This window comes from Paramisgurnus dabryanus, chromosome 4 (genome assembly GCF_030506205.2).
Source record: "Paramisgurnus dabryanus chromosome 4, PD_genome_1.1, whole genome shotgun sequence".
Taxonomy (NCBI): Eukaryota; Metazoa; Chordata; class Actinopteri; order Cypriniformes; family Cobitidae; genus Paramisgurnus; species Paramisgurnus dabryanus.
Genome location: NC_133340.1, coordinates 47,521,670 through 47,533,700, shown reverse-complemented (window position 1 = coordinate 47,533,700; position 12,031 = coordinate 47,521,670). Strand labels below are relative to the sequence as shown.

At 41.0% G+C, this 12,031-nt stretch overlaps 1 long non-coding RNA gene across 2 annotated transcripts; it reads right to left on the bottom strand.

Moving 5' to 3' along the window:
* Nucleotides 1-278: 278 nt before the first annotated feature.
* On the bottom strand, nt 279-10,931 carry LOC135736078 (uncharacterized). Of its 2 annotated transcripts, none has more exons than XR_010527760.2 (4): nt 10,776-10,931; nt 9,629-9,764; nt 8,098-8,191; nt 279-503 (listed from the first exon to the last, which is right to left on the bottom strand). It is a non-coding gene; the product is annotated as an uncharacterized lncRNA (long non-coding RNA). The 2 variants fall into 2 exon arrangements; XR_012336662.1 differs by having other exon boundaries at nt 9,629-9,706.
* Nucleotides 10,932-12,031: the final 1,100 nt, after the last annotated feature.

Genomic DNA, 12,031 nt, shown 5'->3' with positions numbered 1-12,031 from the left:
ATGAATCTCATATAAGGCTCCTTTTTCAACTAGAAGGTCAATATTGTTTTTCACTTGCAACAAAACAACGACTTATCCGTGCATTTTTAAGGAACTATGCTTTAGGAGATATCATCTTTACTCTCCTCCCTCCTTACGTTGCAATTGGAGATCGATACATCTTGACTGGGAAGAAACCGGCGAGCGGACGCCAAATCATCCAAAGTGAGTTGTTCAAAACCTTCTTTTTAGTTAACTCTGTGTTCACAAACAATGTTCTCAATGCTCGAGTTCACGTGTAGAGACATAGGCGATACTTCGAGCAAAATATCATGTTGTGTTGAGCCTTCTTAGTGTTGTTAAAATAGCGATTTTGATGCTCACAGCATATTGAAGGCATAGCTTCTAGTTCTTTTGCGACCACTTCAGGTCCTCAAAATGGCGGAAGACAAGTGATTGACGTCAGCTGACATCCATGTATAGGGAGGCACTGTGAAGTCTTCTCCCTCTGATGCAATTGCCACCTGTAATCACACAAGTAGAGAAATATTTATATATTTAGCAGAATGTCAAAAAAGAAAAAACTTGTTACACTAGTACAATAATAGGAAATGAATGGGAAAATATGAAAAAAAAAATGTTTTTGTGTGTGTACAATTTATAAATCAGCCACGATATAAAAAAGTGCACAGCATGAATGAATGGGTGAAACTCTAAAGCATCAACAGTGCAAGACAGACAGACAGACACACCAACTCTATATCACGAAATTACGTGACTATTTCACGCATGGACCAGCGTGAAAATGTCATGCTTTGCCGTGTTTGAGCGTGAGCATGTCATGCTTTTCTGTTTGTGTCACTGTCACGTATTGGTTACTCAACTTTTTGTCCTATTTTCAAACCATTGTCGCTTCGGTTTAGGGTTAGATTTGGTGCTTGTGTTATATGTCACTTTAAGTATTTGTCACTTTAAGTATTGGTTTATAAAAAAAAAGATACAAGGCTTATTCTTTTATATTTTCTAAACTTTAACCAGATTTCACCTGTTGGGGTTAGAGTTTGTTTAGGTAAGGATGTAATTTTATGTAAATCTAACCCTAAACCGAAGCGACAATGGTTAGAAATTAGGACAAAAAAGTTGAGTAACCAATACGTGACAGTGACACAAACAGAAAGCGTGACATGCTCACCCTCTGCACGCGACCCTCTGCACGCGCTTCTCCCGGCTTCACTCTTCACAAGCACCTGCCTGCTCTTGTGCTCAGCGCAAACTCAAGTCATTTAAAAAAAAATTACCTCATAGAATAACATTGTTTTAGCGTTTCTTTTTTCTTTCTTCAGGTAGTAACTTAAATATATGAGAAGGAAAATATATTTGAGTGATTTCCGATCGATTTGACACGTCTATGCTATTAAGAGAATATAATGTTAGAAGCTTTTAATAGGTGACTAAACAGCAGTGGTAAGATATTACATTTACCTAAAGCGAATAGAATGTGTGTTTGTCATTTCGTTTTAATTCAGAGTCTAACATTATTCTAGTGAAAATAAACGGCTATGGTAAGATCTGTTAACCTAAAGGGAATTAAATGTTTATTCCTTTTTAATAAATATCTGTTTTAAGTCTTCTATATTGTGTTAAAGTCACTGGTTGTTTATATATTTGATAAAATACCATGTTATCTAAATATGTGTTGAGGTATTTTATTATATTAAATTAAATTAAAAATAACCTGTGTTATAATACATTCATATAATATAACATTCAGTAATATAACATTCAATTATTCTAACGTTAGGGGAATGTTAAAATAACCTAAAAATAACAGTAGGGGAATGTTTATTTTCTTTAAGAAAACATTCCTTGCTATTAAACAAAAACCTTGGAAAATAACATTCTAGAAACCAAAAACTAATGTTAGGGGAACGTTTTGAGTACCAAATTGTTAGCTGGGGATGGGCAGAAATAGTTGGCTTACATGGAAATCAGGATTTATCAATATTCTACATTAAACAGTGTATTTTTTATTCGGGCTACTTGAATTCATTTCGAGCTACCAAAAATGAAAGAGTGCCTGCCCGAAGGGCTATCAGGGATTAAAAAATTTTGCGAGCCCTGGTATCTCTATGGCAAACGTGCGGGGGAGGGCTGAGCCCACTCGGAACTACGGGAGCACAGAGGGGAGTGTTAGCGGATGTTAAAGAGGAAACCGATTTAATTCAAACAAATCGATGTTAAACTACACATTCGAGTTAATCGATAAAATCGATTTATCGCCCAGCCCTATCTGATTGTGTAGTTTGTTTAGTGTGTTGTGATTCGATAGCAGCATAGCTTGCCGTTAGCTAAGCAGATGACTGACGTATTCCTGTGGGCGGAGTTTAGTAAAAAAAAAAATTCTACTGAGGTCATTAAAGCCGGAAGTAGAGGGCTAAAGTCCAAACCGGCCGTTCGCTGTAGGCTTTGAGGTATTCAGAGGAATTCTGTTAAAGAAAATATATCACCTGGGAGTGAACTTTGAGCTTCATCATTTTACAAGTATTATTAATGCTATTATAGCAACATTACACACTAACTAGGGTTTAAAAAAAGGGATATAGAAGAACGTGACCTTTAACTAAAGGTGGCATAGGTATAACAGATTTCACACTTTTAAAACCTGTGCTTTTAATATTGTCTGAACATTTGTAGATAAATAACATATATAACATATTTTGAGTTTATGCATGAGAGCGCCCTCTGGCTTTTGGATGTGGCAGCATTTGACCATAACTTATTGAGAAACGCTTAGGTTACTCACGTAACCCCGGTTCCCTGAAATAACATGAACGAAGCATTGCGTCAGTTTAGCTGACGCTATGGGGGGGAAACTCCTGTTTACTCCGTGACTGAAGCCTATTGGTTAACGTCTGTACAAAGTACAGACCAATGACGTTTGAACCCGCGCGCGGGATGCACACGTCCTTATAAAAGCGCGGTTCAATCGTCAGGAGCTCATTTATTATTCGACTGAAGCGCGCAGCCGAATAACACTCGCTGAGTAGACGTTTGTAGCACGGCAAGAGACGCAATGCTTCGTTCCCGTTATTTCAGGGAACCGGGGTTACGTGAGTAACCTAAGCGTTCCCTTTCAATACGGTTCACTTCGCATTGCGTCAGTTTAGCTGACGCTATGGGGGAACGTAATCCCATCACGCCGTGCATACACAACGTACTGAAGTGCCTTACCGGAGAGACACTGCGTGTGGCCCTATACCCGGCATATTCACCGCTTTAAAGCAAATGTGTAAGCACCATATAAATTGTTGACGCACACACGGTGGGGTTTTAAACGCACCGGGGGCACATAACATAGCACAAGACGGCGAGGTACCGAGCGCGCCGCGGCTGTGCGAGATAAGTAAATTCAGAGTCACGTTGGTGAGCTCGCTGAGCGCACCGTGGTGTACACATAAAACGCATGAGCGTGCATGATTGAGCCGAGAGAACCTGGCTCGTAGGGCAGGGACGTCTAAGCTGTACAATCTGACAACGTAGACAGCGAAGACCAGCCGGCCGTGTAGCAGATATCAAATATAGATACCCCTGTAGACCAAGTTCATGAAGAAGCCAAACTCGCACAGAGTGGGCTCTATATAGGACATATTTCATAGAGGGGCGTGAGCCAGTGCGATGGTTTCAACGATCCATCTAAATAACCACTGTTAGCAACAGACATACGTATAGTGAGTGATCTGCGAAGCTCACGAACGGCCGATCTGACTATAATATGCGGCAGAACGGTTCGTAGCGTTGGATTATACAGATATCACAATAGTGTGAACCCAGGTGCGCCCTCGAGCGCATCGGGATGCATATAGGTAGTATTATAGTGCACAGATCGGTGAGCTTTCCAAGCGCGCCGTAAATGTGTATTGACTATAAATTGCCCGGGCACAGGTGAACACTTGAATAAATCATGAATGCATATAGATGAATCAGAGTGTTATAATGCACAGGCCGGCAAGATTCTCGAGCGCGCCGTCATGTGTTCTGATAATAAATTGTGCGCACACGGGTGAACTCTTCAGTGCACCGTGAATGCGTATAGATAAATCAGTGCACAGAACGCGCCGTGAATGTGTACAGATATGATTGATGAACGTAACGGTGGGCACCCAACGCATCGTGAACGTACACGGATGAACAACAATGTATGTGTCACAAAGCATAACACAGCTGTGTATACAGGTGAGCTTTTCCAAGCGCATCTTATTGTATACCAAAATGTTATAGCGTGTACATGTGAGCTTCTCTAAGCGCACAGTGGACGCATATAATTAAAAACCATATCGTGCATACAGGTGAGCTAATGGGCGCACCTTTAATGCAACAAACCTCAGTAGTGCGCGAAGCAGGGATGTCGAAGCTGTAAACTGACAATGTGGACGGCGGGGACCAGCCGGCCGTGTCACAATTGTCAAATGAGAAACCTCTAAGACCATGCCCATGCTCTAAGACAAGTGAGCATAATTGTCACGGGAGGTGATAACGTCAACGATCCATAAATAACCTGTATTGACAGGTGCTCTAGTGAGTGATCTGTGACGCAGATGAACAGCTGATCGTCTGATGTACGTTAGACGTATCTGTCATACAGGACCTTGGACAGTTCCAGAGCGCTGTGCCTCGGGCACCGTCCGCATCTGAGAAATGACAGGCTTATGAATAAAGTGAATGGCCAGCCGTAAAAGCATGGTTCGCTGTTATCACGGCCACATAGATATAGGTAGGGGAGAGAGCCGCCGTGCCTCTGTAGTGAGGAGAAAAGTGTTCCACCCACGATTCGCGGGGGGTTTAGACTTTCAATGTCACTAGACAGAATGAATCAGACTTTGATAAGGACGCCTCGTGAAAGGGGTCCTAGCAGCTTGCGTCAATGTGTCATAAGGCAGGTTAATATTTTGAATCTTGGTAGTTTAAGCATGAGATGCGTATCACTCTGATTGAACATAGCTTATAAAGCGATGCAATGAGTTTATAAAGGAGATGACTCGTCAGCTTGTTCAGGGGGTGAGATCTCAGTCTGGTTCGGTAAATAATGAAACCACCGTAGTTTGCCCGACCGCATTATCACAATAACACGGTCGAGAGTGCTGCAGTGCTAAATCATCCCCTTAAATGTACCGTATTCGCAGTACAAGGTGATTGATATGAGACAAACGGCGTTCCACGCGCCGAAGGCTGATTGCCGTCGTAAAGCGTGTTCAACCCACAGCAGATGCTGGGCTAGCTCGTAATGACAGCACTTCATGCAGCCGTGTGTAACTTAAGCATAAGCGTCCCGGCCGTCAGCTCGGGGCGGGACCTTTGCTTAGTCAAACTGAAGTGGACTTATGAACAGAATGCCACGATATTCAGCTTTCTGAGGCTCGTTAGAGGGGTACGTGTGTCCGTCCTAAACGAGATGCCGCGCGCGTCTGACTGTGCGCGCGCTTTGAGCTTTGAAACTTATTGTGGCGGGTAGCAAGCTCACTTGAGGTTGATATTACCCTTAATATCTCCGAGTATTGGAGCGGAGGTGTGAGCGTCTTCGGATCCGCTAATATAAATCAGCTATATGGACGAAAAACGTCATAAACCGCTTGGCTGTAAGCCTTTGAGTGGCCGTCCGGAGAGGGCGCGATTCAAACGCTTGGAGCCATGCAAAAGTCTGAGGCTGTCGTCTTTCTAGGAAGAGAGAATAACAGCCGTAAGACCGTGCTCGTTTGCGCCATCAGCATCGTAGCGGAGAAACTGAGGCGGGCTGCGAGCGAATTTGGCAGAAAGGTGTTAGAGACACCGTACAGTCGTGGGGTGTCAATACACAGTATATGGCCAAACCGGGGTTTTTTCGGCTGCGAGCGAATTTGGCAGAAAGGTGTTAGAGACACCGTACAGTCGTCGGGTGTCAATACACAGTATATGGCCAATCCGGGGTTTTTTCGGCAAGCGTCGATAAAAATTATGGACAGCGGGCCATGTGTGCGTATTACTGATTGCTTGTTAGTAAGGCGATAAAGTGTTTAGAGACACCGTACAACCGTGGGTGTCAATATACACAGTATACTAAGCACGGAAATTACTCTTTTTAGAGGAATTAAATACCGTTCGCCACTATAGTGAGGTCGCATAACCGACAGTATTACACAGTATGTTTTGATAAACAGCACACAGAAAACATTTCAGGGCAGTCCAGCCGAGGCGCGACTTAACCCTTTCTCCCAGACAGTTTCGTTCTCTGTTGATGCAGCTGTGCTGCGGAGACCAGAGCTCAGCCGTTCAGGTGCACAAGCCTCAGTAGTGACGGTGACCGAACGGCTCACGGAGCAGAGCAGTATGTCTAGGTGGTTTAATGTCAGACTGAACCCATCGCAGAGAGGAAGTCTGCCGTGAGGCCCGCGGTTTTGCAGTTTATTAAAAGGGCAGAAAAACCGGGTATATAAGAATGTACCAATATTCAGCGCACTGATATAGGACGGGACTGAATAAAGGGAGGTATTCAGGCCTCAGTATATTATAAACAAATTCGTTCTGCCTCTGATTCCGTCTAAACCAGAGAGAAATGACCGGGCAGACGAACAGTGAGCTATCCGAAGTGAGACAGGCTCAGGCCAGTAAAGCTCTATAATAAGTGTTTTAGCGCTCCAATAGAGGCGTGTCCGCCTTATCGAGCAGACGAATGAGATTGTGCCGCTCCAGGAGGGGAGGGGCATGAAGCTCTCTTATAATGAGTGTTCTTGGTGCTCCAATAGCGGCGAATCCGCCGTATCGAGCAGACGAATGAGATCGTGCCGCTCCAGGAGGGGAGGGGCATGAAGCTCTGTAATCGTTGAACACTAGACAGCTGCATTTAGAGGCAGTGAGCCGTAATACCGCGTGCTAACTAAGCCGTTAAGAGACCTCACCACTGTGGGGAAAGGAGCGAGGGACTCCGCGAGCGTGGAGCACGAGTGGCTGTGCTATGACAGAGAACAGGGGCAGACCGCCCGTGTTTGCTTGTCGTATGCATCCAGTTCTACGGTTCCCCGCTTGTTCATCTCAACAAGAGAGGAACGGCAGAGGGGAGCAGCAACACAGACAGAATAGCCATGCGTCGTATGAACGGTATCACCCGATGCACTCGGGGGATTAATATATGTGCCAGAGATCTCGCCACTGAATGTGTGAGGAGCGAAGGGACTCTGTAAGCATGAACGGTTGCGGTGTGACAGAACACAGGGGGGTTAGTCCGTGTGTGCTTGTCTATGCATCCATCTAGTCTCATGGCTCGCCATGTGTTCATCTCGGCGAGAGAGGAACAGCAGGGGGAGCACGAAACATGGATAAGACAACCAAAGCATAAGCGCGGTCCCGGCGTGGGAGGTGCCAGACCAGTAACGCGCTCGGAGGAAATTCATAGCAGAGAGGCTCACCGAGCCGCTGTGCTGGACGCTATTACAACAGCGCCTGCTCTTTTAGCTTATAGCTTTATATTAAAAATATTGATCTTACCGGGCGGCCGCAGGGGAGACCTCGTCAGGCATGTGTCCGCTGCACAGGGCTCGTACCACGGCAAGCGAAGGCTATCTTCGGTTCTTGGCCAGAAAGCGGCAGGGGAAGACGCTAGACCTGGACTCTGCTATCTTCTGTTCTCAGCCGGAAAACGGCAGGGGAAGATGCTAGGCCTGGACTCCGCTGCAGGGCTTTTGTCAACGGCGAGGTAAGGCTTCTTCTTTTCTTTGGAGCAGCGAGAGGTTCGCGCTGAAGGAGAAAATAATGAGCTCCTGACGATTGAACCGCGCTTATATAAGGACGTGTGCATCCCACGCGCGGGTTCAAACGTCATTGGTCTGTACTTTGTACAGACGTTAACCAATAGGCTTCAGTCACGGAGTAAACAGGAGTTTCCCCCCATAGCATCAGCTAAACTGACGCAATGCGAAGTGAACCGTATTGAAAGGGAACTGGGCATAATAATTGTACAATTAATTATTACACCCCTACAGTATAGCCACTGTGCATCTGTGATGGATAAAAGTCTGCCGCACAATGGGTAACACTGAATAGACACACAACAGTACATCATCTAATCATACAAAAGAAGTAATGTAGTACCTATTATAACACAACATAGCCGTGTTTTTTAAAGGCCTTCTTCACCCCTGAACCATCCATGTACATTGTTGCCATCAATCTGTTTGTAAGAACTCTGATAAAAGAAAAAAGACAACCAATTATATACATGATAACAGTAATCGTATTTATGTGTTTGGTGAGGGGAAAGATGTGGAACTAGGGCTGTCGTGGTGAAGGAATTTCCCTTGCAGTGATTTTGCGTGGCTCACTAGCGCGCTATGCGGTTTTAAATGTCTTTCCGTTATGAGAAAAAGATTAACAAGCTATACTATTATATAAATATATTTTTTGAAAAAACTAAAATAAATTGAAGAACAATTTCTTAACAAGAAGTTTTTTTAAGTGCAAATTTACATAGCATCGGCAAATACAAAACAAAGCAGTGTCTTAAAAATACATGTAAATTAGACCGTATTTATGCACCTGTAAATGTACAAAACGAATGCAATATAGAAGGCAATGAATATTTATTTATGGCAATTTCAATAGTATATTAGTAGATAAATTAACGTGTATCTATTAAGTATGAAAACGAATAAATCATTGTTTTGGCTAATTTAATCTGGATAGATCATTTTTAGACTGATTTGTCATAATTTCAGATCAAGCTTAAATGCTATCTATAACAACTTAAATTATATCCCGAGTGTAAATTGGTCGAAAAATATGTAGAAATATAGCCTATGCGAGAACAAATTACAGAACAAAAATGTTTAGCTCACGCGGACTGAACGAAAAGCCGTTAATTAAGCAAACTCTCTGTAAAATAGAGGACGTGCAGAAACAATCAGGTCGGCAGATGATCATCAATGTTTGTAATGTTTCAGGCAGAGACTGGTGACAAAAAACTTTAATATCTAAATGTCCAGGTAAGAGTCAAGTGTTCAGTCAGTTAATAATAAAGCAACCGGCGTTAATGGCTGCAGTTTCCTCATCCACGGAGCGGACGCTGTAGATACACAAAGAAAAAAACTAAATGTTTTTATTTTAAGTGGTTTTAATGCTGGTAAGCAATCAGTTATATTATGGTGCTTTGTATTTGTGTTGATCAGTTAAATTAAAGTAATTTTAATCTTTAAAACTACATCTAGATGCAGACGACGCAGCTATTCTGTCATCTTAGTTTCACTTCTTTCACACATTCACTGTATGATTTAACGAAATATGAATAGTATAGTATTACATTTTGAATTGAAATTTACGAAAAACAAGTTACTCTCTTAACTCTTGACAATCTATTTGGCCTTTATTATACATGTATGATGTGAAAAACAAGAAGGGCATAGCTATATATGAATTTAATGTGAAAAGCGCGGTTGTTGCGGTTACGTGTCATTCATGCGGTTAAGCTTCTCAGCAGTGCGGAAATACAGGATTGCGGTTACCGCGACAGCCCTATGTGGAACTCGGTCCATTGTTACACCAAACAGCACATATAGGCTAACATACAAGGAGAGGAAAAAACCCTGGATAAGCAAATCACAGGGAGAGATTCAGAGCACCCACTCACCCTCGGGCCCCGGACAACATCACACGGTGAAAGATGCAAGAGTCACAACACTGGCACGGACAATCCGGATAGTAGTCTCTGGAGGAGCATGAAGGAACACAATGGTTGGAACAAACAGAGACTCCAAACAAACGATCTGACAAAGACAAGAGAGACAGGGTGTTAAATATCAGGGGGAATGAGCAGCAGCTTACATCTCCTAAAACTGTCATTTACATTCATAAGGTTTATTTTCAGGGTTTTTCCTGGCACAAAAGGAGGCGGGGGTGGTGTCATCCTGATCTTAACTAGTACACACACGTAGGCCTACCGTACGTTAAAGTGGCTTACCCAAAGTGACTTCAACTTATTATTTCTAATAAAATTTGATTAAAATGACAATTATTAAGTAAAAATGTATATAAAACATTAATTATTTTACCAAATAGGAATGTTTTTAATAAAATAAAGCTTTTTATCACCTTTAACTAACTTTTTAGCCCACAATGGCCAACTGAATTAACCAGTTTTACTAAATGATCAAAGCTCATTCACATCTTGCAATCTCTGTGGTTTATTTTAAATGATTCAATCAGGGTATATTCAGGAATCATAGAGATGAATTTACTACCTTTTTCACCACTTTCACAAGATTTTTTACTACCAACACGACATATGACTGAAAAAAATCAATAGCTTAAATGAAGCGGTTCAAATGTCATTCGTGTGCGAGAACGTCGTACTGGGGAACTCGCTGTGTACAGTTACAGTATAGCCTAACTTACCGATTCAACGATCCAACTGCACTGATAAAGCAAAACAATGATGTTGCCTACGCTACGTCATATTAATTTCGCATCCAACTTTAGTGGACAATTTTTTGAATCACTGTTATTAGTACGAACAAAAACTGTAAAACTAACATTCCTCGCGACATTTCAAAATCGTAGACATTTAAAAAAAAAACAAGTTATCTGCTTAATGGATCTAACTCTGTTAAATTACCTCAGAATCCTTCACAGTAATGTTACATTAACTAACGGGTAATTTCAATTCACAAAAAGAACAAATTAATCATTGCAACGTCAAATATTTAATCAAAATACAATCTTCTAAGTTTTTAAAGTCACCAAATTATGTTTTATTTCATGAGATGTTTATTACTTACCTGATAAAAACGCCAACTTTCTCGAGCTGCTTCGACTTCCCTCCCTCACAGCTGGCCTGACGTGATGACGTGCGTTTCAACGGTCATCAACGTCATAAATCTTCCAAATATTTTTTATTTTATGTTTTTCCGTGTATACATGTATAACATTGTCATCCTAGGTTTGCATCAATTTACATACAAAAATAAATAAATAAATTGTTGTAGTCCATTCTTTAGCTGCAGAGAAACCCAAGAATGTCCAAAAGCTATGGCGCCATCTACAGGTGGTATTAGGAATAGAGAATATAAATAGGCATTGTAGGTCCTACATTTTTCATAATAAAAATTTTTTTTTTTTAAACAAATATGATTTTTTTAAGAACCCTAGCATTGCATCTATCAGTTAAAGACAAGAAAATTTAAATAATTTAAAAATATGTAGCATTTTCACTATGAAAACTCTAATGTAAATTTTCCATAAATTACCATGTAGTTGTAATACTTTATATGCTTACATTATAGGGTATTACAATTTCATTATCAATTACAGCAAATGTATTTTAATTTTAAAGTATATAATATCACTAAAAATAAAAAATGATTAAAAAAAAATAAGTACTTCATGTGGGGTTACAGCAAAAATGCTGCCCTTTTTTGTCAAATATAATAATTACTGTTCGCTTAATTATTTCATTATCAGTAATTCACATAAATAGTTTTTTTTTGTTTGTTTATTTGTTTTACCCACAGAAGTTGCAGAAGTCCACTTTTATGCAGAATTCCAACAACATATGATTCAAAACATATGTGCCAAATGGATGCATTTTGAGGCCCCAGTTAATTATTTTATTATTTTAAATTTACATTGATATCAATTTGATGTCAATTTGACATCAACTGAACACCTAACATGACGTTGATTTGACGTCAATTCAATGTCAAACATGTTGGCCCGTATACTTACATAATCAATTTCAGTATGGAATAAAACTCATATTTTCACAAATTAACCACCAGAAGGACTTAATGTATAATCTAACTTTGAAATGATGCTTTGCAGCATCTTGATCAAATCTTGCCTAATATTTGACGTCAAATTGACATCAAGGTGCCCGCTGGGAAGTATACTATAATTACAGAAATGTATGCTGTAAATTCGCTGAACTTACGCAGTACTTTACTGCATATATCCTGGTTGTTACCCCTTTATTCCCCAAATATTATAAATTGTTCCCTTATAAATACACGTACGTACTTCATAAGTATACTATAAT